The sequence below is a fragment of the Aotus nancymaae genome, unplaced genomic scaffold (assembly GCF_030222135.1).
Source record: "Aotus nancymaae isolate 86718 unplaced genomic scaffold, 86718_ANA_hifiasm-v0.15.2.pri h1tg000018l, whole genome shotgun sequence".
NCBI classification, from domain to species: domain Eukaryota; kingdom Metazoa; phylum Chordata; class Mammalia; order Primates; family Aotidae; genus Aotus; species Aotus nancymaae.
In genome coordinates, this window is record NW_026988430.1 from 20,370,780 (window position 1) to 20,398,413 (window position 27,634).

Here is a 27,634-nt window from a genome sequence, read left to right on the forward strand (position 1 = left end):
TTTATGATCTTTAGTAGGGTACTTTTTACCTACCATAAACTCCCAAATACAGCTTTTTAAAATAATGTATGCTTTAAAAATACAGACTTCTTGTAATCCTAGCACTTTGGGAGGCTGAGGCAGGCAGATTGCCTGAGCTCAGGAGTTTGAGACCAGCTTGGGCAACATGGTGAAATCCCGACTCTACTAAAATACAAAAAATTAGCTGGGCATGGCAGCGTTCACCTGTAGTCCCAGCTACTCGGGAGGCTGAGGCAGGAGAATTGCTTGAACTCAGGAGGCAGAGGTTACAATGAGTTGAGATTGCGCCACTGCACTCCAGCCTGGGTGACAGAGGATGACTTTGTCTCAAAAAAAAGGCTTTTAACGGAATAAGAAACATTTATTCAGTTACTTTTAAAGACGCAGAATTAGCCACGATCTTTGCTTCTTGAACTCAAAATCTAAATCTAGATAAAATACAGAAAAGGAATTGCTTTTATGAGCTACAGTTATGAGGTCTAAAATTTTATCTGCATAAACTGGGATGTTGACATCTTTAAAACCCCAAGCATTCTGTTCTGAACCATAAATGGAAGCAGAGCTATAGCCTTCAGATTTATAATTTTCACAGTGGTTTGATTCAGAGCGCTTTGAAAAGGTAATTTAAATTTAGATTTAAATTTGAAAGGGAGAAATGCCTTAAGGTTTTATAGCTCTCAGAAGATAATGGATAGGAATAGTCATTGTGTGTGAGAGAAGAAAGAAAACCATAAGAGGAATGTGGAATTTAGAAACATGTACTAAACCTGGTGGAAGAATAGAAATTGATAGATGGAAAGAGGTGATGTAGGGAAATATACAGTCATTGAATTTGAGAGTTCTTGAATAGTTAACATTCAGCTTTCAGCTGTTCATTCAGTAAATATTTATTGAGTACCTTTTGTGTGCTTTTTGGCACCAAGGTTTTAAGAAGATAAGTATCAATGACATAACTAATTTTGAACTTTTTGTTTTGAAATTATTTTAGATTTTTTTTTTTTTTTTTTTTTTTTTGAGACGGAGTTTCGCTCATTACCCAGGCTGGAGTGCAATGGCGCGATCTCGGCTCACCGCAACCTCCGCCTCCTGGGTTCAGGCAATTCTCCTGCCTCAGCCTCCTGAGTAGCTGGGATTACAGGCACGCACCACTGTGCCCAGCTAATTTTTTTTTTGTATTTTTAGTAGAGACGGGGTTTCACCATGTTGACCAGGATGGTCTCGATCTCTTGACCTCGTGATCCACCCGCCTCGGCCTCCCAAAGTGCTGGGATTACAGGCTTGAGCCACCGCACCCGGCTTTGAAATTATTTTAGATTTATAGCAAGTTGAAAAGATAGAGAGTTCCTTCTCTCAGGTGCTACATGATTGTGGTACATTAATCAAAACTAAGAATTTACCATTGGTACTGACATTTTTAAAGGACTTATCTGGCTCTTGCTGGCAGAATAAACTATGGGGTCGAAGGAGGCAGAGTGGAAGCAGGGAGACCAGATAGCAGTTGATGACATTAATCCAGTGAAAGCATAGTAATGATGGTTTAGACTAGTGGGCTATCTATAAAAGTGGTAACAGATAGTCAGATTTTGAAGATAGAACCAAGAAGATTTGCTGATGGATTGGATTTGGGATGTGAGATAAACAGAGGAATCAAAATGACTCTAAGATTTTTGGAAAGGAGTCATTTCTAAAAATGGAAAATGAGTTTTAGCACCAACCTTACTGTCCTTTCCTCCACAGCTCTTTAAAAGTTTTAGTTATTTTAGTATCTACACAGACAATCCTGTAATGTTCAGATATCTCTGTTTCTTGACCTCCTCACCTCCAATGATCTTGTCTTCCACCTCAATTTAGTTACTCACTCCTAAGATCATCCTCTAGGCCATGTCATTACTAATAACTAAACCTTCATTTTAAGCATTCCACTCTCCTGTCACAACTCCTGTCTTTCCAGCCCTCTCCCTATAGTACATGGACTTCAACAATTTTAACTCCAACTGGAGCTTGGATCCATTTTCCCTATAATCTTCACTACCCTCCTTCCTTGGCCCATTGTTAAAATTAGGGCAAATGAAAAAATAGAGTTACTGTTTATTGAAATAAGGAAGTTTATAGGAGAAATGGGTTTGGTGAAAAGAGGTTGAGAATTAGGATTTTGTTTTGGGACAAATAAGTTTAATAAGTTTGAAATGGGGCCGGGCGCGGTGGCTCATGCCTGTAATCCCAGCACTTTGGGAGGCCGAGGCGGGTGGATCACAAGGTCAAGAGATCGAGACTGTCCTGGTCAACATGGTGAAACCCTGTCTCTACTGAAAATACAAAAAATTAGCTGGGCATGGTGGTGCATGCCTGTAATCCTAGCTACTCAAGAGGCTGAGGCAGGAGAATTGCCTGAACTCAGGAGGCAGAGGTCGCAGTGAGCTGAGATCGCGCCATTGCACTCCAGCCTGGGTAACGAGCGAAACTCCGTCTCAAAAAAAAAAAATAAGTTTGAAATGAACATTAGCTATCCAAGAGCAAGTACTTGAGTATAAGAGCCTGGTGTTTGAATGAGAAGTTTGGACCAGAAACATACACTGGGAGTCATCAGCATATGGATAATATATAAAGATATGAGACATGATGAAATCTATTAAATGGCTTCAGATAGAGAAGAAAGCAAGGAATCAACCCTAGGCAATTACCATTTTTAGAGGTCAGGAAAGACTTGGTGCAGTGGCTTACACCCGTAATCCCAGCATTTTGGGAGGCCAAGGTGGGTGAGTCACCTGAGGTCAGGAGTTCGAGACCAACCTGGCCAACATGGCAAAACCTTGTGTCTGCTAAAAATACAAAAATTAGCCAGGCATGTCTTGGGAGACAAGAGTGAAACTCCATCTTTTTTTTTTTTTTTTTTTTTTTTTGAGACAGAGTTTTACTCTTGTTACCCAGGCTGGAGTGCAATGGCACGATCTCGGCTCACCGCAACCTCCGCCTCCTGGGTTCAGGCAATTTTCCTGCCTCAGCCTCCTGAGTAGCTGGGATTACAGGCACGCACCACCGTGCCCAGCTAATTTTTTGTGTTAGTAGAGACGGGGTTTCACCATGTTGACCAGGATGGTCTCGATCTCTTGACCTCGTGATCCACCCGCCTCCGCCTCCCAAAGTGCTGGAATTACAGGCGTGAGCCACCGTGCCCGGTGAAACTCCATCTTAAAAAAAAAGAAGAGGAACCAGTGAAAGAGATCAAAAGAAGGATCTAATGAAATAGAAAGAGAACCAAGAGAAGTAGTGACCCAAAAGTGAAACAGAAAGGTTTCACGGTGGAGAAAAATGATCATTTATGTCATATACTGCTGATAGTACAAATAAAATTCAGATGAGAATTGACAGTTGAGTTTGGCAAATGGAAGACATTGTGACTTTAATAAAAGCAGTTTGAGAAAAACAGTGAGAATTAGAGCCTGAATGGAATGAGTTAAAGAGAAAATGGGAAAAGAAGGTAGAGTCGCAAGTACAGATTGCTCTTTCATACCTGATTGGAAAGGGCAGTAGAGAAATGGGACTTTGACTGGGGAGGTGAGATGTTGGTCAAGAAACCTGTATTTTAACATTGGAAACATTGCATGCCAATGGAAATGACTAGTAGAGAGAGAGAACTGATAATGTAAGAGAGAGAGAAAATTGCCAGTTGGTGAGAGGGGGTAGAATCCATAGATGTGGTTAGGTGCATTGTTTCACGTCTGTAGTCCTAGCACTTTGGGAGGCTGAGGTGGGTGGATGGCTTGAGCCCAGGAGTTTGAGACCAGCCTTGGCAACATAGTGAGATGCCATCTCTATAAGAAACAAACAACAAAAACAACACCCAGGTGCCTATGAGGTAAGAGAATCGCTTGAACCTGCGTGGTTGAGGCTGCAGTGAGCTGTGATCATGCCATTGCATTCCAGGCTGGGTGACAGAGTGAGACTCCGTCTCAAAAAAAAAAAATAATTAAATGGATACATAGAAGAGATGGCCTTAGATAGATTTATGGACAGTTTTACGATTGTATAGGAAGAAAGTGTACGGGTATAGATGCACATATTTTAGTATATGTTTAGTGTGATGAGAGCTTATCTGAGTTATAATTTCTATTTTTTCAGTGAGAATGAGGAGAGGGAGGGAGAAGAGTTGGTTTTTTAAAAATATAGTAAAAGGTCACTTAAAGTTAGTAGTAATGAATTAAAGGAAGCCAGGTCATTATGTTTGAATTTCTTTAGTCACATTCAGCTGTTTCAATGGTACAGTGGCGTGATCATAGCTCACTGCAACCTTGAACTCCTGGGCTCAAGGGATCCTCCACCTCAGCCTGCCATATAGCTAGGACTACAGGTGTGTGCCACCACACCTGGCTAATTTTTGTATTTTTTGTAGAGATGGGATCTTACTATGTTGCCAAGACTGGTCTTGAACTCCTGGCCTCAAGCAATCCTCTTACCTTGGTCTCCTAAAGTGTTGAGATTACAAATTGTGAACCATTGAGCCCAGCCTCTTACCTTATTCTTTTTAATGGCTGCACTGTATTCCATTGTGTTTCACCAGTGCCCTATTGAGAATTAAAAAAAAATTATTTCTAGGTTTTTGCTGTAGCAAACATCATTAAATATATGTCTTGAAGTACTTTTGTGTGTATGTGTGTGACGGAGTCTCGCTCCTTCGCCCAGGCTGAAGTGCAGTGGCATGATCTTGGCTTACTGCAGCCTCCACCTCCTGGTTTCAAGCGATTTACCTGCCCTAGTCTCCTGAGTAGCTGGGACTACTCTGGTGTGGCACATACCATCATATCCGGCTAATTTTTGTATTTTTAGTAGAGACAGGGTTTCACAGTATTGGCCAGGATGGTCTCAATCTCCTGACCTTGTGATTGAAGTACTTTTACAGCTATATAAATAGAATAAATTTCTGATGTTAGGTTGAAATGTGAATTTTGAAAAATATTAGTGATAGGTGTGATGGCTCATGCCTGTAATCCCAAGACTTTGGGATGCCAAGGCAGCTGGATCACTTGAGGTCGGAAGTTTAGTCCAGTAGCATGGATTTCTTTTTCTTTTTAATTTTACTTTAAGTTTCGGGATACAAGTGGAGAATGTGTAGGTTTGTTACATAGGCATACGTGTGTCATGGTGGTTTGCTGCACCTGTCAACCCATTATCTAGGTTTTAAGGCCCTGCGTGCATTAGCTGTTTGTCCTAATGCTCTCCCTCTTTTTGCTCCCCACCCCCTGACTGGTCCTGTTGTGTGTTGTTCCCCTCCCTGTGTCCATCTGTACTCATTGCTCAACTCCCACTTATGAGTAAGAACATGCGGTATTTGGTTTCCTGTTCCTGTGTTAGCTTGCTGAGGATGATGGCTTCCAGCTTCATCCATGTCCCTGCAAAGAACATGATCTCATTAATTTTTATGGCTGCACAGTATTCCATGGTGTTTATATACCACATTTTATTTATTCTATCATTGATGGGCATTTGGGTTGGTTCTATGTCTTTGCTATTGTAAATAGTGCTGCAATAAACATATGTGTGCATGTGTCTTTATAGTAGAATTATTTATATGCCTTTGGGTATATACCCAGTAACGGGATTTCTGAGTCAAATGGTATTTCTGGTTCTAGATCCTTGAGGAATCACCACACTGTCCTCCACTATGGTTGAACTAATTTACATTTCCACCAACAGTGTAAAAGCATTCCTGTTTCTCCACAACCTCACCAGCATCTATCGTTTCTTGACATTTTATTAATCACCATTCTGACTGGTATGAGATGGTATCTCATTGTGATTTTTATTTGCATTTCTCTAATTACCTGTGATGTTGAGCTTTTTTTCGTATGTTTGTTGGCCACATAAATATCTTCTTTTGAGAAGTGTCTGTTCATATCCTTTGCCCATTTTTTAAAGGGGTTGTTTTTTTCTTGTAAATTAGTTTAAGTTCCTTGTAGATTCTGGATATTGGAACTTTGTCAGATGGGTAGATTATAAAAATTTTCTCCCATTCTGTAGGTATAGCATGGGTTTCAAAGAGTTTTGAGGGAGTAAGGAGAGACACTGATCTGTAGGTGTCAATAAGGAGCAAGTCCCTAAAAACAATAAATAAAATTAAATGATTTCATTAAATTACATTCTTTTTTTTTTTTTTTTTTTTTGAGACGGAGTTTCGCTCTTGTTATCCAGGCTGGAGTGCAATGGCGTGATCTCGGCTCACCGCAACCTCCGCCTCCTGGGTTCAGGCAATTCTCCTGCCTCAGCCTCCTGAGTAGCTGGGATTACAGGCACGCGCCACTATGCCCAGCTAATTTTTTGTATTTTTAGTAGAGACAGGGTTTCACCATGTTGACCAGGATGGTCTCGATCTCTTGACCTCGTGATCCACCCGCCTCGGCCTCCCAAAGTGCTGGGATTACAGGCTTCAGCCACTGCGCCCAGCCATTAAATTACATTCTTATCAATAGTGTATGGATGTACTAGTTTCTCTATACCGTTCCTTCTCCCCTCCTCCAACTGGGAATTGTTAATGTTACATGGTTTGTGTTAAGCTAAATTGCAAAGTATTGGCTGGGTGCGGTGGCTCATGCCTGTAATCTCAGAACTTTGAGGGGCCAAGATGGGAGGATCACTTGAGGTCAGGAGTTTGAGACCAACGTGGCCAACACGGTGAAACCCCATCTTTACTAAAAATACAAAAATAAGCTGGGTGTGGTGGCACATGCCTATAGTCCCAGCTACTCAGGAGGCTGAGGCAGGAGACTTTCTTGAACCCAGGAGGTTGCAGTGAGCCAAGATTGCACTACTGCACTCTAGCCCAGGCAACAGAGCGAGACTCTGTGTAAATTAAAAAAAAAAAAAAATTGCAAAGTATTCTCATTGGTTTATTAGTTGTCTCTGATGAATAGCATTGAAATAGGAGGGAAGAGTACTATTGCTTTTCATTATAACTCCCTTTATATTTTTTAGTTTTTAACTATGTGCTTGTTATAGGAATTATTTAAAATATGTGTGTATGACTGGGTGTGGTGGCTCATGCCTATAATCCTAGCACTTTGGGAGGCCAAGCAAGTGGATCATGAGGTCAAGAGATGGAGACCATCCTGGCCAACAAGCTGAAACCCCGTCTCTACTAAAAATACAAAATTTAGTTAGGTGTGGTCCCAAACGCCTGTAATCCCAGCTACTAAGGAGCCTGAGGCAGGAGAATCACTTGAACCCAGGAGGCGGAGGTTGTGATGAGCTGAAATCTTGCAATTACACTCCAGCCTGCATGACAGAGAGAGACTCCGTCTCAGTCAATCAATCCATCAATCAATCAATAGTGTGTGTATGTGTGTGAGTATATGTATGTTATAGAGTGTATATATAAAGAATAGTCAAATAATATGATAGACTTAGCATCCATAACCAATTAATTGTGCTGTGCTGACAGATTATTTTGCATGTGTGTGTTCATTTCCTAATAAACTTTACCGTTTCTTTTTTTTTTTTTTTTTTTTTTTTGAGACGGAGTTTCGCTTGTTACCCAGGCTGGAGTGCAATGGCGCGATCTCGGCTCACCGCAACCTCCGCCTCCTGGGTTCAGGCAATTTTCCTGCCTCAGCCTCCTGAGTAGCTGGGATTACAGGCACGCACCACCATGCCCAGCTAATTTTTTGTTTTAGTAGAGACGGGGTTTCACCATGTTGACCAGGATGGTCTCGATCTCTTGATCTCGTGATCCACCCGCCTCGGCCTCCCAAAGTGCTGGGATTACAGGCTTGAGCCACCGCGCCCGGCACCATTTCTATTTAATTGAAGAGTAGCTTGAGATTTTAAGAGAAGCTGATTTTTTTTAAATTAGTATTTGTATGGCATTTGTGGAAACCGATTGTCTTCAGCGTAACATAATAAAAACAATTAGCTATTGAGGCTAATATAAAACTGCAACAGTATCTACAGCTTCAGATTTAATATGCTTGCATTAATTAAAACAACCTAATTTTTCTAACCAAATTGACTATAATATGTAAATTTTATAACCTCAAATATATAAAATAAATGTACATCTAAAAACAAGGTATTATAACATGAAAATTAAACTCTTGATTTTAAAAATATTGACTAACATTGAATTCAGAGACTTTGTGTTTTCCTTTTTTTTTTGAGACAGCGTCTTGCTTCATCGCCAGGTGCCAGGCTGGAGTGGAGTGGCGCAGTCTCGGCTCACTGCAACCTCCGCCTCCCTAGTTCAAGCAATTCTCCTGCCTCAGCCTCCTGAGTAGCTGGGACTACAGGCACGTGCCACCATGCCCAGCTAATTTTTGTATTTTTTAGTGGAGATGGGGTTTCACCATGTTGACCAGGATGGTCTCGATCTCTTGACCTCGTGATCTGCCCGCCTTGGCCTCCCAAAGTGCTGGGATTACAGGCGTGAGCCACCGCGTCCGGCTGCTATGTTTTCATTTTAACTCACAATTTAGGTTTTTATATCTGATTGAAATTTGTCAGAACATATGGACTTAGAATAAATGTCTTTGCTTTAAAATATATATATTTTTTATACTATAGAGATATATTACGTACTGATTTTTAAATTAGAGTATTTTCAGTCTTTTGGCCTTTTGCAGCTATCTTTCCAAAAAAATAATGGAATCTTAGTGAAGTGTTTGGGTTGCAGTTTCCATTACTGTTACCAGTTACCCATAATAGATATATCAATCAGGGGCCTTTGTTACTATAGCAGTGTTACCTCAAATAAATTCTTTTAAGGCCACGTGTGGTGGCTCACTCCTGTAATCCCAGCACTTTGGGAGGCTCAGGCAGGTGGATTGCTTGAGCCCAGTTCAAGACCAGCTTGAGCAACAAAGTAAGACCCTGTCTTTAAAAATTAAAAAATTAGCCAGACAGCCGGTGCAGTGGCTCACGCCTGTAATCCCAGCACTTTGGAAGGCCAAGGTGGGTGGATCACCTGATGTCAGGAGTTCGAGACCAGCCTGACCAGCAAGGTGAAACCCCGTCTCTACTAAAAATACAAAAAATTAGCTGGGCATGGTGGCGTGTGCCTGTAATCCCAGCTACTCAGGAGGCTGAGATAGGAGAATTGCCTGAACCCAGGAGGCGGAGGTTGCAGTGAGCCGAGATCGCACCATTGCACTCCAGCCTGGGTAACAAGAGTGAAACTCCGTCTCAAAAAAAAAAAAATTAAAAAATGAGCCAGGCATGGTGGTGGGTGCCTGTAGTACTAGCTACTTGGGAAGCTGAGGCAGGAAAATCACTTGAACCCAGAAGGCAGAGGTTGCAATGAGCTGGGATTGCACCACTGCACTCCAGCCTGGGCAACAGAGCAAGACTCCGACTCAAAAAAAATAAAAAAAACAACCAGGCATGGTATGTACCTGTGGTCCCAGCTACATGAGAGGCTGAGACAAGAGGATCACTTGAGCCTAGAAAGTTGAGGCTTCAGTGAACTGTGTTCGTAGCACTGCGCTCTAGCCTGGGTGACAGAGCAAGACCCTGTTTCCAAAAAAAAAAAAAAAAATGCCAGGCGCGGTGACTCACACTTGTAATCTCAGCACTTTGGGAGGCCAAGGTGGGAGGACCTCTCTACTAAAATACAAAAATTTGCTGGACATGGTGGCGTGTGCCTATAATCCCAGGTACTCAGGAGGCTGAGGCAGGAGAATTGCTTGAACCAGACCTGGGAGCTGGAGGTTGCAGTGAGCCGAGATCCCACCACTGCACTCCAGCCTGGGCTACAGAGCAAGACTACCTCTCCAAAAAAAAAAAAAAAAAAAAAAATTGCTTTATCTGGCAGATACAACCAGAAACAAAAAAGCCTCTCACTATGGAAAAATCTACTATTCTGGCATTCTTATACTATTGTCAGGACTACTTGACATTTGAAAGAAATTATTATATGTATTATTACTATTATTTTATCTGGATAGTAAAATATTAATGGTGAATCTAAATAATGGGTATATGAATATTTATTGTAAAATTATTTTCATTCTTGTGTACATTTGAACATTTGTATAAGAGAATACTGACAAGGAGGAAAAAAGCATTCGATACTCTCAGAAGCAATTTTTTCCTTATGTATTTCATGAAGAGAAGCAGAGTAACTTAACCCCTGAAAGTTAAGTTACTTGCTTATTATGTTTCTGGCTGGATATAAGTTTTCACAGAACCAATCTGAGATACAACTGGGTTTCTTTATGTTACGTTATTTTGTTTTATGTACATATTTGGGAATTTAGCTTGTTTATTCTTACCTCATTTAAAATTCTGTTAGCTTTGGAAGGTCTTAAAAATGAGATACACTGTCATTATTTTCAATATCAGAAATTCTTCCTGCTATCTCTGTTTTGAAAATTTACTTGTTTTGTCTATGTTCATACCACCCTGAATGTGCTCAATCTCATCTGAAAATTTACTTGTTCTATCACAATTTATAAGAATCAAGTACCTGGGCTGGGTGCAGTGGCTCACATCTGTAATTTCAGCACTGTGGGAGGCCAAGGTGGGAACATGGCTTGAGCCTAGAAGTTGAAGATCAGCCCGGGCAACATGGCAAGACCCCATCTCTACAAACATTTTTAAAAAATTAGCCAGGTGTGTTGGTGTGTGCTTGTGGTTCCAGCTACTTGGGAGACTGAAGTGGGAGAATCACTTGAGCCCAGCCCAGAAGGTGCCAAGGCTGCAGTGAGCTGTGTTCATACCACTACCCCTCAGCCTGGGCAACAGAGCAACACCCTGTCTCAAAAAAAAAAAAAAAAAGAAAGTAGAATAACAATGACCTTGTCTGCTTCTCTCAAAAATCATCAGAAAAAAATAATTGGGGGAAAAAAGAAAAATGTCAACACCATCTTCAATAAGAATAGGAAATACCTGTACCATCAAATGACAAAATAGTATAATAGCTATCAAATGGAAGAAAGACCAAATAGGTATGAAGAAATGATGAGATGCTTGCATCTGCAGATCTCAGTAAAAGCCAGTAGAGTTTATTCTCTAAAGAAAGTGGTGTACGCCAGGTATAGTGGCTCACATCTGTAATCCCAGCACTTTTGGGAGGCCAAGGCGGGTGATCACAAGGTCAGGAGTTCAAGACCAGCCTCACCAAGATAGTGAAACCCCATCTCTACTAAAAATACAAAAATTAGGCCAGGTTCGGTGGCTCACGCCTGTAATCTCAGCACTTTGGGAAGCCGAGGCTAGTGGATCATGAGGTCAAGAGATTGAGACCATCCGGGCCAACATGGTGAAACCCCGTCTCTACTAAAAAATACAAAAAATTAGCTGGGCGTGGTGGCGCACGCCTGTAGTTCCAGCTACTCAGGAGGCTGAGGCAGGAGAATTGCTTGAACCCGGGAGACAGAGGTTGCAGTGAGCCGAGATTGCACCACTGCACTGCAGCCTGGCACCTGGTGACAGAGTGAGACTCTGTCTCAACAACAACAACAACAAAATACAAATATTAGCTGGGTGTGGTGGCGGGGGCCTGTAATCCCAGCTACTTGGGTGGCTGAGGCAGAGAATTGCTTGAACCTGGGAGGTGAAGGTTGCAGTGAGCAGAGGTTGCATCACTGCTCTCCAGCCTGGACCACAGAGCAAGACTCCATCTCAAAGTAAAAAAAAAAAAAGAAGAAGAAGAGAAAAGGAAAGAAAGAAAAAAAGTGATGTATCCTGAGGAGCAAAATCCAACAATTTGGGAACCATACAGGACTGGCAGTGGGAGCTTCTCAAGGCACCAAGGAGGAGGAGAGGAGGAGTTGAATGAAGCATTGGAAATACACCATATTTGTAAAAAAGTGACCAACATAGTGAAACCTCATCTGTACTAAAAATACAAAAATTAGCCAAGCATGTAGTGCATGCCTATAATCCCAGCTACTCAGGAGGCTGAGGCAGGAGAATCATATGAACTCAGGAGTTGGAGGTTGTAGTGAGCCAAGATCACACCATTGCACTCGAGCCTGGGCAAGAGTGAGACTCTGTCTCAAAAACAAACAAACAAACAAACAAACAAAAACTAGCAGGAGGATGTACTCTAGTAAAATCTAAGAACTAATTTGTTAAAATAAATTTTAAAAAAGAGAAACATGGGATCTGGGAACAGGTGATTCACCACAGAAGGGCTCCGTAAGGAAGTTCCAGGATATCATTTCTATATCAGGTATAGGCCAAGGAATTTTCTAGGGAAAAAAAAACAAGAAACAGGGAGTTTAAGCCTAGACCAGGGAGTTTCCTAGGAAAAAATAAGGACTGGTTTATATGAGCATATGAAAAATATTATTGAATGACATGCCACAGTGATGTTGGAGCATTTGGAAAAAGAATATTGATAGGTCTGTTGGAAACAAAGCAAATGAAAAAAAATAAAGCAAAGCCGGGCGCGGTGGCTCAAGCCTGTAATCCCAGCACTTTGGGAGGCCGAGGCGGGTGGATCATGAGGTCAAGAGATCGAGACCATCCTGGTCAATGTGGTGAAACCCCATCTCTACTAAAAATACAAAAAATTAGCTGGACACGGTGGCGCACGCCTGTAATCCCAGCTACTCAGGAGGCTGAGGCAGGAGAATTGCCTGAACCCAGGAGGTGGAGGTTGCGGTGAGCCGAGATCGCGCCATTGCACTCCAGCCTGGGTAACAAGATTGAAATTCTGTCTCAAAAAAAAAAAAGAAAAAAATAAAGCAGTTATCAACTCTACGAAAAACAAAATACAGTCAGGCACCCCAAAACAATGTTTTAGTCAATCATAGGCCTCATATACAGTGGTACTCCCATAAAATTATAATAGAGCTGCCCTGCCCTATACAATTGTATCATTTTTATCTGTTATACCATATTTTTTACTGTATTTTTTCTATGTTTAGTTACACAAATACTTACCATTGTTTTAAAACTGCCTACAGTACTCAGTATTGTAACACACTGTGCAGGTTTGTCTCTAGGAACAATAGGCTGTACCATATAGCCTACATGTGTAGTAAACTATACCATCTAGGTTTATATGAGTATGCTGTATGATGTTTGCACAATGACGAAATTGCCTGACAATGCACTTCTCAGAACGTATCCCCATTATTAAGTGACACATGACTGTAATTGTACAAGAAAGGGGTTGTGGTCTTAGTCTACTGTTCAGCAGTTCACACTATTTGCATGACTGTAATAATAATTTAAAACTCACTGATTTAACCAAATATTGGGAAAATTTAGGGAGAGGTTCTGTATGTGAGAATAATTACTAAAACTTCATGTTGTTGAAGTGATATTGTTAATATTGATAAAGCAAGAAATCAAAAAGAACTAAGATGTCTTCTACCATGGGGGGAAGATAATAAATCTGGTATTTAATATTGACAAATTAAGAAATATCAGTATAAATATTTTATTTAGAAAGATGGAAACAGGCTGGACATGGTGGCTCACACCTATAATTCTAGCACTTTGGGAGGCTGAAGCAGGTGGATCACCTGAGGCCAGGAGTTAGAGACCAGCATGGCCAACAGGGTGAAACCCCATCTCTACTAACAATACAAAATTAGCTGGGCATGGTGGCAGTTGCTGGTAATCCCAGCTACTAGGGAAGCTGAGGCAGGAGAATCTCTTGAACCTGGGAGGCGGAGGCTTCAGTGAGCCAATATCGAGCCACTGCACTCCAGCCTAGGTGACAAGAGTGAAGCTTTGTCTCAAAAAAAAAAAAAAAAAGAAAAGAAAAGAAAGATGAAAACAGGGAGAATGACTAGAAGAGTTGAAATTGGTAGCCTCTGGAGCTTAGAGAAGAATGGAGAAGGGTCTTTCATTATAAGTCTTATAGTACAATTCGACTTTTTAAAGGAGGTGACTATAATATTTTGACAAAAATAAAAATAACCAGTAAGGGATTATTTGTGTGTAGTGTATGCAAAAAGTTATGTAAAGCTATTCTTAGCTATTCTTGTATTTATTTGGCATTAATTACAAATTATATCCTATAGGTAACAACTGAAGATTACTGAAGATTATGTTATATGGTACACTCTTTTGTAAATATACTGATTTTTTTTGTTTGTTTGTTTGAGACAGAGTCTCGCTCTGTTGCCAGGCTCCGGGCTGGAGTGCAGTGGCGCAATCTCGGCTCACTGCAGTCTCCGCCTCCTTGATTCACGCAATTCTCCTGCCTCAGACTCCTGAGCAGCTGGGACTACAGGCATGCACCACCATGCCCAGCTAATTTTTGTATTTTTTAGTGGAGACGGGGTTTCACCATGTTGACCAGGATAGTCTCGATCTCTTGACCTCGTGATCTGCCTGCCTCGGCCTCCCAAAGTGCTGGGATTATAGGTGTGAGCCACCGCACCAGGCTTTTTTTTTTTTTTTTTTTTTTTTTGAGACGGAGTTTCACTGTGTCACCCAGCCTGGAGTGCAGTGGCGAGATCTCAGCTAACTGCAACCTCAGCCTTTTGGGTTCAAGCGATTCTCCTGCTTCAGCCTCCCAAGTAGCTGGGATTACAGGCATGTGCCACCACGCCTGGCTAATTTTTTTGTATTTTTGTAGAGACGGGGTTTCACCATGTTGGCCAGCCTGGTCTCAAACTCCTGACCTCAGGTGATCCTCTCACCTCAACTTCCCAAAGTGTTGGGATTATGGGCATGAGCCACTGTGCCTGGCCAATTTTCTACTCTTAAGGAATATTCATTCTAAGGAGTTACGGAATGGCTTAAACTTTACTGCATGAATCAGAAAAATAGTAATACCCATTCAGCAAATATATATTGAGTACCGTGTGCTAGTCACTGATCTGGGCACTAGGCATCAAAAAGAGACAAAAGCATCTGCAGTCTAGTGGAGGAGCAGTGGAGACATAAACAGTAAACATAATAAAAATGGCGTGGCTGGGCACTTAATCCCAGAACTTTCAGAGGCCAAGGCGGGCAGATTGCTTGAGGTCAAGAGTTTGAGACCAGCCTGGCCAACATGGTGAAACCACATCTCTACTAAAAATACAAACATTAGCTGGGCATGGTGGTAGGCACCTGTAATCCCAGCTACTCTGGAGGTTGAGGCAGGCGAATTACTTGAACCCAGGAGGCAGAGGTTGCAGTGAGCTGAGATCACGCCATTGCACTGCAGTCTAGAAGACAGAGTGAGACTCAATCTCAAAAAAATAAAACAATTAAAAAAATGGCTGGACTGTATTAGAAGTTGGTAAAGTCTATGCAAAAAGAAAAAGACATGCAACATAATCAGAGGGTTCGGAAGTGCAGTGAGAAGAGGAGAAACCATCAAAGGAGACTGGAAGACAGAACCCCGTTAAGTAGTATAGGAAAATGTGACATTATAGAAGCCTAGAGAAGAAAGTGTACCAAGGTAGATGGCATGATCAGTAGTCAGAGGCTCCTGAGTGAAATGGACTTGAGAATAGACTACTGGATTTAGCAACAGGAAAGTCTCATATGTGATGCTGACATGAACTGTTTCAGTAAAGATGTGCTAATTTCTTCTCATTGTGGAGAAAGGATGACAAGAAAGATAGTTACTGCTAAGCCCTCTTCTTTTTGTGGTATTATAGCAGTAGTGGTAGTTTGATCTCTGGTAAATTTGTAACATCTAGATTGCTATTCACAGAAAACAGGATAACTGGTTTTGCTTGGATGTCAACTTGATCAGTGTGAGTAAATGGTAAGATTATACTGATAGCATCAGTAGGGAATGAGATTTCTGTTGTGAAAACCCCAAACCCAGAACTGCAGGAACTAGTCCTTTGGTAAGTTACATTATTTAGGTACAGAAAGGCTAATGAAGAAAACTGGTGGTGTGTGGGCTTTGCAATCAGTTGACTCCAGGTGGTATTCCTAGAGGTTGCTCGAGAAAAAAAATAGTTTAAATTCAGCCCCAATTTTAATTCCATCTAGTCCACTAAGAAAAAGAATACTAAGTCGGTGGAGAACTTGCCTTTTTTATTTTTAGCTTAATGTTTATTCTAGATTTAGAATACATTTGATTAACTGGGGTAAGGGGATGATCAGAAATTCAATATTTAACTGCTGTCATTCCAGCAAGGGCATACTGAGCAGATAGCATCATCATAATATGTGGGTTGAGATGAGGCTGCTTCAGATGAGTCTCTCTCAAAGTTAATTGATGGAAACTTCCCACCTTCAAGAATTTTTATTACCTTAGCAATGCTATGCCAAGACTGCTGAAACACAGCTGTGGGTGCTGTGCAGACGCCCACATTGCCAATGTCAGGAAGGATGTACTTTTAAACCTCTAATTTATCTAATAATGTCGTTAGTGATTTGTGTAGGTTTGACATTGTGATGAAAATTCTTCCTGGCTTGGTTTATAACAAGAATTCAGTTTGCAGTCTTAAAATGTATATTGTCTTAATATGCATGTGGAAGATACTAACAAGTCAAATTACAAAAAGATCTGACTAAAATACCATCCTGTCTATCTAAAGGAACTTACTGTCCACCATGGTATTTGAAAATGAATGCAAATTAAATGTTTTTATGCTGTAATAATCTATCCATTGTGGTTCCTGCTTTATAACAAGATGGCAAGATGCAGTGCTGAAAGAGAGCCAGCTTTCATATTCAGTCCAGTCTGACTCCTTTCCTATTCTCTAATGGAAAATATAAATAGATTGGATTGATGTCAGCTTATATAGTGGAGATGGAATAGTAAACTCTTGTAAATAAATATTTTAAAAGAGGTAGGAAATAGTACTTTCTTGTTTAAAATATAAAATTTTATAGTAACAATATTGTTTTATATGATGTTTATCATGTAGGCTTGTCTCTTTTTTGTTTGTTTTTGAGACAGAGTCTCACTTTGTCAAGTCCAGACTGGAGTGCAGTGGTGTGATCTCGGCTCACTGCAACCTCCACCTCCCGGCTGAAGTGATTCTCCTGCCTCAGCCTCCCAGGTAGCTGGGATTACAGGCGCCCGCCACCATACCCGGCTAATTTTTGTATTTTTAGTAGAGACAGGATTTTACCATCTTGGCCAGGCAGGTCTCAAACTCCTGACCTTGTGATCTACCTGCCTTGGCCTCCCAAAGTGCTGGGATTACAGGTATGAACCATTGTGCCCAGCCATAGGCACATCTCTTTAATAAAAAATGTGAGGAATTCTTTCCTAACTAATGGATTCACTGCAAGGATTGATTGCGTTTATCAAAATCAGTATACATTTAATGTTTCAGAATACACCCACTGCATAAAGTAGAGTATTCCTAATTACTTATAGAAAGAATATATAGCGTTTCTTCCACTCTACTGGACTATGTGAAAACCTTTGGATCTGAAGTGTCTTTATACTTTTAAGCTGCCTTTGTCCCATGTTTGAAATTAAAAAACCTTATTTGGAATAGAATTATAGAAGTAGAATTTTAGACCTGGATTGACTTTAGAGTTGTTTATTTGTTTTTGTTTGTTTGTTTTTTCCAGGTGGAGTTTTGCTCTTGTTACCCAGGCTGGAATGCAATGGCGTGATCTCGGCTCACCACAATTTCTACCTCCTGGGTTCAAGCGATTCTCTGGCCTCAGGGTCCCGAGTAGCTGGAATTACAGGCATGCACCACCACGCCTGGCTAATTTTGTATTTTTAGTAGAGACGGGTTTCTCCATGTTGGTTAGGCTGGTCTCAAAACTCCCGACCTCAGGTGATCCACCCCTCTCGGCCTTCCAAAGTGCTGGGATTACAGGCATGAGCCCCACTACCGGCCGACTTTAGAATTATTTTATATTCTAATTTCTTAATTTTCTAGTTGAAGAAATTGAAACCCAGAGAGTTTAAGTGTCTTTTCTAAGATAACCGAGCTAGAACTAGAATCCACCTTTCTAACTCCTTGTATTTCTGCTATAATTTCTTGTCTCCAACAAGTTAATCAAATAGCAATTACATTGTAAGTTGGCAGAAGTTTTAGGTCTCCGTCGTGTGTGTGTAACTATATATATTTTCAGACTTCAAAGTCAATAGTGATCTATAATTATTCTTCATATGTATCTATGTTTTTATCTCTGTAGTTACAAGGAGAAGTCACAGTGTTTAAATTATAAGTTAAAGTGATTTCTGAGTATCTATGAATATATAAATAATAGTGTTTAATATATAGGTAACAAGGATCCATATATAATTAAGTCCTGCAAGCACTATAGGTGAAGGAAATGCTAAGGATTCTCCTGTGACTGGGCCCCAATCAATACTTATCTAAAGCATAAGAAATGAACATAGTCAGTACTGATAGGCTATCTGTGCCAATACACTAATTCTTTTTTTTTTTTTTTTTTTTTTTGAGACAGAGTTTTGTTCTTGTTGCCCAGGCTAGAGTGCAATGGTGTGATCTCAGCTCACTGCAACCTCCATCTCCTGGGTTCAAGCGATTCTCCTGCCTTAGCCTCCAGAGTAGCTCAGGTGCCCACTACCACATCCGGCTGATTTTTTGTATTTAGTAAAGATGGGGATTCACCATGTTGATCAGGCTGGTCTTGAACTCCTGACCTCAGGTAATCCACCCACCTTGGCCTCCCAAAGTGCTGGGATTACAAGTATGAGCCACCTTGCCTGGCCCACTGATTCTGATAGTGACTTGGATAGTTTCCATAATGATTTAACGTCATCTCCTGCTTCAATTCTGTCCCCAGATACTGAAACAAACTAAAATAATTTGGGTAAATAATAATACTGAACTATTGAAGGTCATTAGAATGCAGTTACATTTTTATAATTCAAAATCTTCCACCAAGCATGTTTTCAGCTGTGGCTATTTTTGAAATAGAATTGAGGAAGCAAGATTGACCTACCCAGATAAATATTTGGAGGATAAAGATGATGCTAGCCAATGTGAGCTGCAGAAAAGAACAGTCAGAACATTCATGAATTCAAGTTTTGTGGGGCTTTTTTTTGTGTTTGTAGAACATTTATTGTTAGCTTAAAGCAAGCAAGACCCCATGCTTTGTTTACAAAGCTCAGTTTATGAAGTTTTAGGAGAACCTGTATTTCTGCTTTACAATTTATAACGTTGAGAAAGTCAGTATACACAGAAATTCAGATATGTATTCATGAGCATAAATAGCTTTAATGAAGTGGAATGTGTTACTTATATGACTAAACTTAAAAATTAAAACCAAATGGGCCCCTAATTAATTATTTTCAACATTGTTTAAAAGGCATTTATGTATATAATTTTTATATGCCTTAGCCATAAAATAGGCAAATATTTTAATTCTGTGTAAATATATAAAAGCTGTACTTTGATACCTAAAACAAACAAGAACATATCAAACTGGTATGTATGGAAACAAATACCCATTTCTTCTCAGGATGTGAATTGCTTGAAGATAAAATGGAAAGCACTTCAAAATATCTGTTTATGTACATAAAAAGAAAAGCATCATTCTTGGATTATATTTGAGAGTCCTAACAAGATTAATTTGACTTGGACACAGAGTCCCCCAAAATGATACTGCAAATATTAAGGAATTTCTAATCATATTGCACTTCAGCAGTGTTCTCAACACAATGACATTTATAAGCCGAGTTCTCCAAACTGCCACGAATATTGGCTCTGTTCTGATATTTGCTATTCTTATTACATTCGCCAAACTTTAAAACTTTCTGTATCAGGATCTTTCAAACATTTTAAGAGAAATGATGAAAGAAAGCAGCTTGCTATGTTATTATCATGTTAGTCACTCCTAGAGATTCTCTTAAAATGACAAGCGTTAATGATAAGCTTTTATTTGAGGTATATCAAATATTCTCTGATGTGATGGCTTTAAAATATATTTGCAATTCTGATTTTTCAGAAATAATCGCTTCCAAATCAAAGTCAAAATCAGAAGTTATTCATGCTAAGTGTTATAGCTTTCTGACATGTAGGAATAACTGATGTGGGTGAAACGTCTTGCTTGATGTTTTACATCTAGCTATTAGTCAGCTAATCCTTCTCCCTGCTTCACTGAAAATATTTTCATTCTGTCTGACAAAAGGTAAAATTATATTAACTGTGACTAAAAATGGATTGCAGATGACACCTTAATGAAACTAATGGTTCTTGCCTTATTCTCTCTTTATTATTATTATTTTTTTGAGACGGAGTTTCACTCTTGTTGCCCAGGCTGGAGTGCAACGGCGCGATCTTGGCTCACCGCAACCTCCACCTCCAGGGTTCAAATGATTCTCTTGCCTCAGCCTTCTGAGTAGCTGGGATTACAGGCATGCACTACTACGCCCGGCTAGACAGGGTTTCACCATGTTGGTCAAGCTGGTCTCAAACTCCCAACCTCAGGTGATTCGCCCGCCTCAGCCTTCCAAAGTGCTGGGATTACAGGCATGAGCTAACACACCCGGCCAATTCTTGCCTTATTCTCTAAAGTTTTCATTTCTTACATTTGGTGAACCTATATCTAGATAGTTTAATAATTACACAGAAGATATCCTTTCTTTTGGAACTTAGATGGAACAAGATTTCATAAAAGTTTTCAGATCATTTTTGTTTTTTGGGGTTTTTTTTGAGACAGTCTCACTTCATCACCCAGGCTGGAGTGTAATGATGCGATCTGGGCTCACTGCAACCTACAACTCCCAGGTTAAAGTGATTCTCGTGCCTCAGCCTCCCAAGTAGCCGGGATTACAGGTGTGCGCCACCATGCCTAGCTAATTTTTTTATTTTTAGTAGAGTCAGGGTTTTGCCACATCGGCCAGGCTGGTCTCAAACTCCTGACCTCAGGTGATCCACTCACCTCAGCCTCCCAAAGTGTTGGGATTACAACCATGTACCACCATGCCTGGCCCAGATCATTTTTAATGTAAATTTAAAAACAACCCAATAAATTCCATAATGACATACTAAACGTTCATTTAGTTAAACATTTGGAATGTGCCTAGTTAATCAGAGTAAGGCATGACAGACAGGTAAGCAGTTTTTACAAAGGGATTAGTTTTGTGAAGAAGCATTTTTACTCATCAAGAAAAATTCAGTTAATCTCCATAGCATGGAAGGAGACATGGTAACATTGTTTATAAAGCATTTGGATTTTAAAGAGATCTCATTAATTGATTTCATAATTGTTAAAAGGTAGTAACTTTCAAATTTTTTTGATCATAATTCAGTATATACTTATCTACATATATATGTGAAACAATACTTTACTTCATGCACCTTATTCTTCTATTTCCTTTAAAAAATGCTGGTCATAATTCATACATTAATTGCATTATCCACTAATGGATCATAAACTGTAATTTGAAAAATACTGATGAATAGCTGGATGCAATGGCTCACACCTGTAATCCCAGTACTTGGGGAGGCTGAGGCAGTAAGATCGCTTGAGGACATGAGTTCAAGTCTAGCCTGGGCAACATAATGAGACTCTGTCTCTAAAAAAAAAAAAAGCAGGGCATGGTGGCTTGCACCTGTAGTTCTAGCTCCACGGGAGGCTGAGGTGGGAGGATTGCAGGAGTTTGAGGCTACAGTGAGCTATGATTGCACCACTACGCTCCAGTCTGGGCAACACAGCAAGGCTCTATCTCAAAAAAAAAAAAAAAAAAAAAAAATTATTGATGAATAAGAAAATAATTTTCTATTATTTTTTTTCTTCTTGAAGACAGAATGTAAGCATTGCCATTTTATGTGTTTCTGAACCACTCATTTCTTTGAACTCATCTAGACCTTGTTATCAAAAATTGCATCAGCTCAAAAATCTTGTACACAAGCATCCTGCTCTAAGACTACAAATTCTGCCCTAGATTTTGTGCCCAAGTACTCCCACCTACAATTCTTTAATTACATTTAGACCACATTGGTTTACAACTCAAGTCTGTTCTTTCTTTCTTACCCAACTTAGAGTCCATGGTCCAGTATTATAATCACATCCTTAAAAAGATACTCAGTTCCACCCAATGCTGTGGCTCTCTGTAATCCCAGTTACTCAGGAGGTTGAAGTGGGAGGATCCCTTAAGCCCAGGAGTTCAAGGCTGCAGTGGGCTATGATTGTGCCACTGCACTCTAGCCTGGACAGCAGAGCAACATTCTCTTAAAAATAAGTCAAAACAATTTTTTTTAAAAAAGATACCAAATCTCTAGCCAAAGATGATTGAATAAAACGTGAAATAAAAAAAAAAAAAGACTGGCTGGGCACGGTGGCTTATGCCTATAATCCCAGCACTTTGGGAGACCCAGGCAGGTAGATCACGAGGCCAGGAGTTCAAAACCAGCCTGGCCAACATGGTGAAACCCCGTCTCTAATAAAAATACAAAAATTAGCTGGGCATGGTGACAGGTGCCTGTAATCCCAGCTACTTGACAGGCTGAGACAAAGAATTGCTTGAACCCAGGAGGAGGTTGCAGTGAGCCGAGATAGTGCCACTACACTCCAACATGGGTGACAGAGCAAGACTCCGTCTCAAAAAAAAAAAAAAAAAAAAAAAAGATACCAAATCTGGCAGGGGAGGGAGATTTCAGTGAGCTGAGACTGTACCACTGTGCTCCAGCCTGGGTGACAGAGTGAGACCATGTCTCAAAAAATAAAAATGCCAAATCTCCATTTCTTCACTTTATAGTGCTACCTTGCAAAACCCCAAATCCTCCTTGTCAGAGACATTTCTCTAAAACTTAAATACAAAAAAGAAAACACACAAAACAAAAACCCCAAATAAACTGCAAATCTTGATGAACTAGATGGTTCTTTCTGTCTACACATGTGCCAACATAGATGAAAAAGTAATGCCATAAGAAAAACTGATTTCATTTAAAAATTATCTCAAACTTCCCATAGTCTCGTAGCACTGTGTGACGATCCTACTACTCTCTGATATTACTATTTCATATCTACTTTGACTTCATCCCTCCTCCTCCCTTTTTACCCTCATTACCTAGTTTGTGATTTAACCCAGTGGTTCTCAAAATGTGGTTCCCAGACCAGCAGCAGGGTTATTGAAAAAACTGGAGCTTTGAATGAAAAGACCTTCCAAACAGGCTTTGTGTGAGCAAAATGGCTGTTTATTCACCTGGGTGCAGGTGGGCTAAGGCCGAAAAGGGCATTAGCAAAGGGCAGTGGGATAGGAGTTGGTTTTATAGGTTTGGGTATTTTTTTTTAGGGAGGCAGAGGTGTTGCAGAGTAAGATCAGTTACAGTGGTGGAGGGTAGGGGCAAGGGAGTATACATGACCACAAGTTTAGTTACAATGGCAGGGTTGGGTGAGAGGTATTTACATTATCATAAGAACAGTTGAGATGGCAGGGTTGGGTGAGGGGCTTGTTTGAGAAGGGATCAGGGAGTGGGTGGGGGACGTCAGCCAGGACAGGCAAGACTTCTGACTTTCGGGCTCCAGGCTTGCTTATGGAAACCTGACAGTTATCACCTGGGAACTTGTTAGATATGAAAATTCACAGGCTTCACTTCAGGCCTATTGAGTTAGAAACTCTGTGGATGGGGCTCAGCAATGTGTTCTAAGAAGCCCTGTAGGTGATTCTGATGCATGAGAAAGTTTTGAAAATGAATCTAGCCTCATACTTCATTGAGAAGCCCTTCTCTAGAACATAAGCTCTAAGAGGGCAGGGGTTTTTACTTTTTTGTTTGTATGTATCCTGAGCACTAGAACAGTGCCTGGTACATAGTAGGCCTCAATAAATATTTGTTGTTTCAAATCATTAAATGAGAATACCCGTTGTTTCCTGCTAACATCTAAAAATGTACCTGCATCTGTATTCATTTTCTTCTTTTTCTAACTAAGGAAATGTGCCTCATCCTACAGTCAGATTCTACACCATTCCAAAACAACAGACTTTCCCTTTCCCCTATCCCCTATCAGTTATTGCCCTATATCTCTGTTTCCCCTCTGTCCCAAATCTCCCTGCCCCCTACCCAGCAGTTAACCCATTCTAGTCTGACTTTCACTTCCACTATTCAGTGGTTCTTGACAAAGTAACTTTTTTTTCTACACATTCAGAGAAACTTCTCTAGTAACACACTATAGAAATGATCCCTGAAAGTATAGTCTTGACAAAGTTAATTTTTTTTACTGTCTTTATTGAGATATAATTCACATAATATAAAGTTACCCGTTTAAAGTTTACAACTAACTGATCACAACCAGTCATAGGTTTCTTTATTTCTTCTCCCACTGCTTCACAACTCGCCTTTTTAAAAAAGTGTACAATTCAAGGGTTTTGATACAGTCACAGTTGTTCAACCATCACCCTAATCTAAGTTTCAGAAAAGTTCCATCACCCCAGAAAGAAACCCCCTGTCTATTAGCAGTCACTTCTCATTCCCACCACCCCTCCAGTCTTAAGCTACCACTACTGTCTGCTTCTATAAATTTCCTGTTCTGGGCTTTTCATGTAATTCTTATTATAGAATTACAAATTCTATAATAAATGGTCTTTGTGATGGGCTTCTATTACTTTCCATAATGTTTTCAAGGTTCAACCACATTGTAGCATGTATAAGTGCTTCATTCCTTTTTATGGCTGAGTAATATTCCATTGTATGAATATACTGCATTTTATTTATCCATCAGTTGATGGATACTTGGTTGTTTTTACTATTTGATGATTATAAACAATGCTGCTATGCACATTAATGTACAAGTTTTTTTTGTGGATGTATGATTTTATTTCTCATGCATACATACCTAGGAGTGGAATTGCTGGGCCGGCTATATGGTAACTTTACCTTTAAAATGTTAAGGAACTACCACCAAAGCAGCTGTACCACTTCACATTTCCACTAGCAATATATGAGAGTTCCATTTATCCACATAGTTGCCAACACCTATTATTACTAATTGTCTTTTTTCTTATAGCTATTTTATTATAGCTATCCTAGTGGATGTTAAATGGTTTCTCATTGTGGTTTTGATTAGCATTTCCCTAATGACTAATAGTGTTAAAAGGAAAAAAAAAAAACCTGTTTTTCTGTACACCCACCTTTTTTTTTTTTTTGAGTCTCACTCTGGTCATCCATACTGGAGTACAGTGGCATGATCTCTACCTACTGCAACCTCTGCCTCCCAGGTTCAAGCTTCAGCTTCCTGAGTAACTGAGATTACAGGTACGCCACCACACCCAGCTAATTTTTTGTTTGTTTTTTTGTTTGTTTGTTTTGAAACAGCATCTTGCTCTGTCTCCAGGCTGGAGTGCTGGAGTGCAGTGGTGCAATCTCGGCTCACTGTAACCTCCGCCTCCTGGGTTCAAGCAATTCTTCTGCCTCAGCCTCCCGAGTAGCTGGGACCACAGGCATGTGCCACCATGCCTGGCTAATTTTTGTATTTTTAGTAGAGACAGGGTTTCACCATGTTGGCCAGGATGGTCTCGATTTCTTGACCTCGTGATCCTTCCACCTCGGCCTCCGAAAGTGCTGGGATTTCAGGCACGAGCCACTGTGCTTGGCTAATTTTTTAATTTTTAATAGAGACAGGGTTTCACCATGTTGGCCAGACTGGTCTTGAACTCCGGCCCTCAGGTGATCCACCCACTTCGGCCTTCCAAAGTGTTGGGATTACAGGTATGAGCCACCTTGCCCGGCCCCACAGACTTCTGACACTAAATGTGTGTGGGGTTTTCCCACCAACCAATTCTCCATTTCTCTCTGGACACCAATTTTACTCAATTCTGACAGTAATTACCTGGAATTACAACAGATCCCACAGGTTAAGGGCTCAGTCCGGCAAGATGCCCCCACCTCAGATGCCAGTTATAAGTCTGGACCTCCCAAAATTCTGGCCAACTGGTTATAAATCATGAGTTCCCACAACCTTCTCCTAAGTTAAATAACTTACTATACATAGTCTTATAAAATTCAGGGAAACATTCACTTATGTTTACTGGTTTATGAAAGGATATTATAAAGGATACGAATGGCCGGGCGCGGTGGCTCACGCCTGTAATCCCAGCACTTTGGGAAGCCGAGGCGGGTAGATCACAAGGTCAAGAGATCGAGACCATCCTGGTCAACATGGTGAAACCCCATCTCTACTAAACATACAAAAAATTAGCTGGGCAGGGTGGCGCGTGCCTGTAATCCCAGCTACTCAGGAGGCTGAGGCAGGAGAATTGCCTGAACCCGGGAGGCGGAGGTTGCGGTGAGCCGAGATCGCGCCATTGCACTCCAGCCTGGGTAACAAGAGCGAAACTCCGTCTCAAAAAAAAAAAAAAAGGATACGAAGGAACAGCCAGATAAAGAGAGCTACATAGGGTGAGGTCCTGAAGGGGATGAGTCTTAAACATAAGAGCTTCTGTTGGAGGTGGGATATGCCACCCTATGTTCACCAAACCAGAAATAATGTAGACATATTCAAGTAATTATTAAGTCAGTCTCCCATCTCTCTCCTTTCCTCTAGAAAATGAGAATAGGGTTGAATATCCAGGCCTCTTACTATAGCTTGGTTTTTCTGATGACCAGTTGTCATCCTGAAGCTATCCAGTAGCCCACCAAGAACAGCTTCATAAGAACAAAAGGCATTCATAGACTATACAGGAAATTCCAAGGAATTTAGAAGCTCTATGTCAGAAGCCAGGTTCAAAGACTAAATATTAGAAAATGCTTCCAGTACCCCTATTACTCAGGAAATTAAAAAGGTAGTTTTAGGGGCACTGTGTCAGAAACCAAGGCAGAGACCAAATATATATTTCCAATGATGTCACAGATGTTGCACATCTTTTCATGTGCTTATTGGCCATTTGTATATCTTCTTTGGAAAAATACCTATTCAGATCCTTTGGGCTGTCTTTTTATTACTGAAGTATAAGGATTCTTTACATAGTCAGGCTACAGTCTCATTAGATGTATGATTTTCAGGTTTTTTTTTTGTTTGTTTTTTTTTTGAGACAGGGTCCACTGTCTCCCAGGCTGGAATATAGTGATGATTATGGCTCACTGCAGCCTCAAACTCCTGGGCTTAAGCAATCTTCCTGCCCTAGCCTCTCAAGTAGCTGGGACTACAGGTGCACCCACCATACCCAGCTTTTTTTCTTTTGTTTTGTTTTGTTTTTTTTTTTGAGAGACATGGTCTTGTGAAGTTGCCCAGGCTGATCTCAAACTCCTAGCCCCAACCTTACCCTCCCAAAGTGCCAAAATTACAGACATAAGCCAATATGCCTGGCAGATTTGCAGATGTTTTCTGCCAGTGTGTGGGTTGTCTTTTTACTTTATTGATTTGTGATACAAAAGTTTTAATTTCTATGTAGTCCAATTTAACATTTTTTTTTCTTTTCTGCTTATGCTTTTGGTGTCAGATCTAAGAAAACCATTGCCTAATCCAAGGTCGTGAAGATTTACTCCAATGTTTTCTTTTAGGTGTGTTACATAGTTTTAGCTTTACATTTAGGTCTGTGATGCATTTGGGGTTAATTTTCATATGTGGTGTAAGGAAAAGGTCCAACTTGATTATTTTGCATGTGGATATCCAATTTTTCCAGCACCATTTGACCATTTCTTGAAAAGATAGTTTTTTTCCTTTTTTGTTTTTTGAGATAGAGTCTTATTCTGTCACCCAGGCTGGAGTGCAGTGGCATGATCTCAGCTCACTTCAACTTCTGTCTCTTGGGTTCAGGCAATTCTCATGCCTCAGCTACCCAAGTAGCTGGGATTATAGGTGTGCACCACCACACCCACCTAATTTTTGTATT

The 27,634-nt window shown here is 40.4% G+C and overlaps 1 protein-coding gene and 1 pseudogene across 2 annotated transcripts in view; one reads left to right on the forward strand and one right to left on the reverse strand.

Annotated features, from left to right (window-relative positions):
• PPM1E (protein phosphatase, Mg2+/Mn2+ dependent 1E) overlaps positions 1–27,634 on the forward strand; it is a 237,057-nt gene that overhangs the window by 169,218 nt on the left and 40,205 nt on the right. The window lies entirely within an intron of this gene.
• LOC135275803 (small nucleolar RNA U3) lies at positions 23,899–24,004 on the reverse strand (annotated as a pseudogene).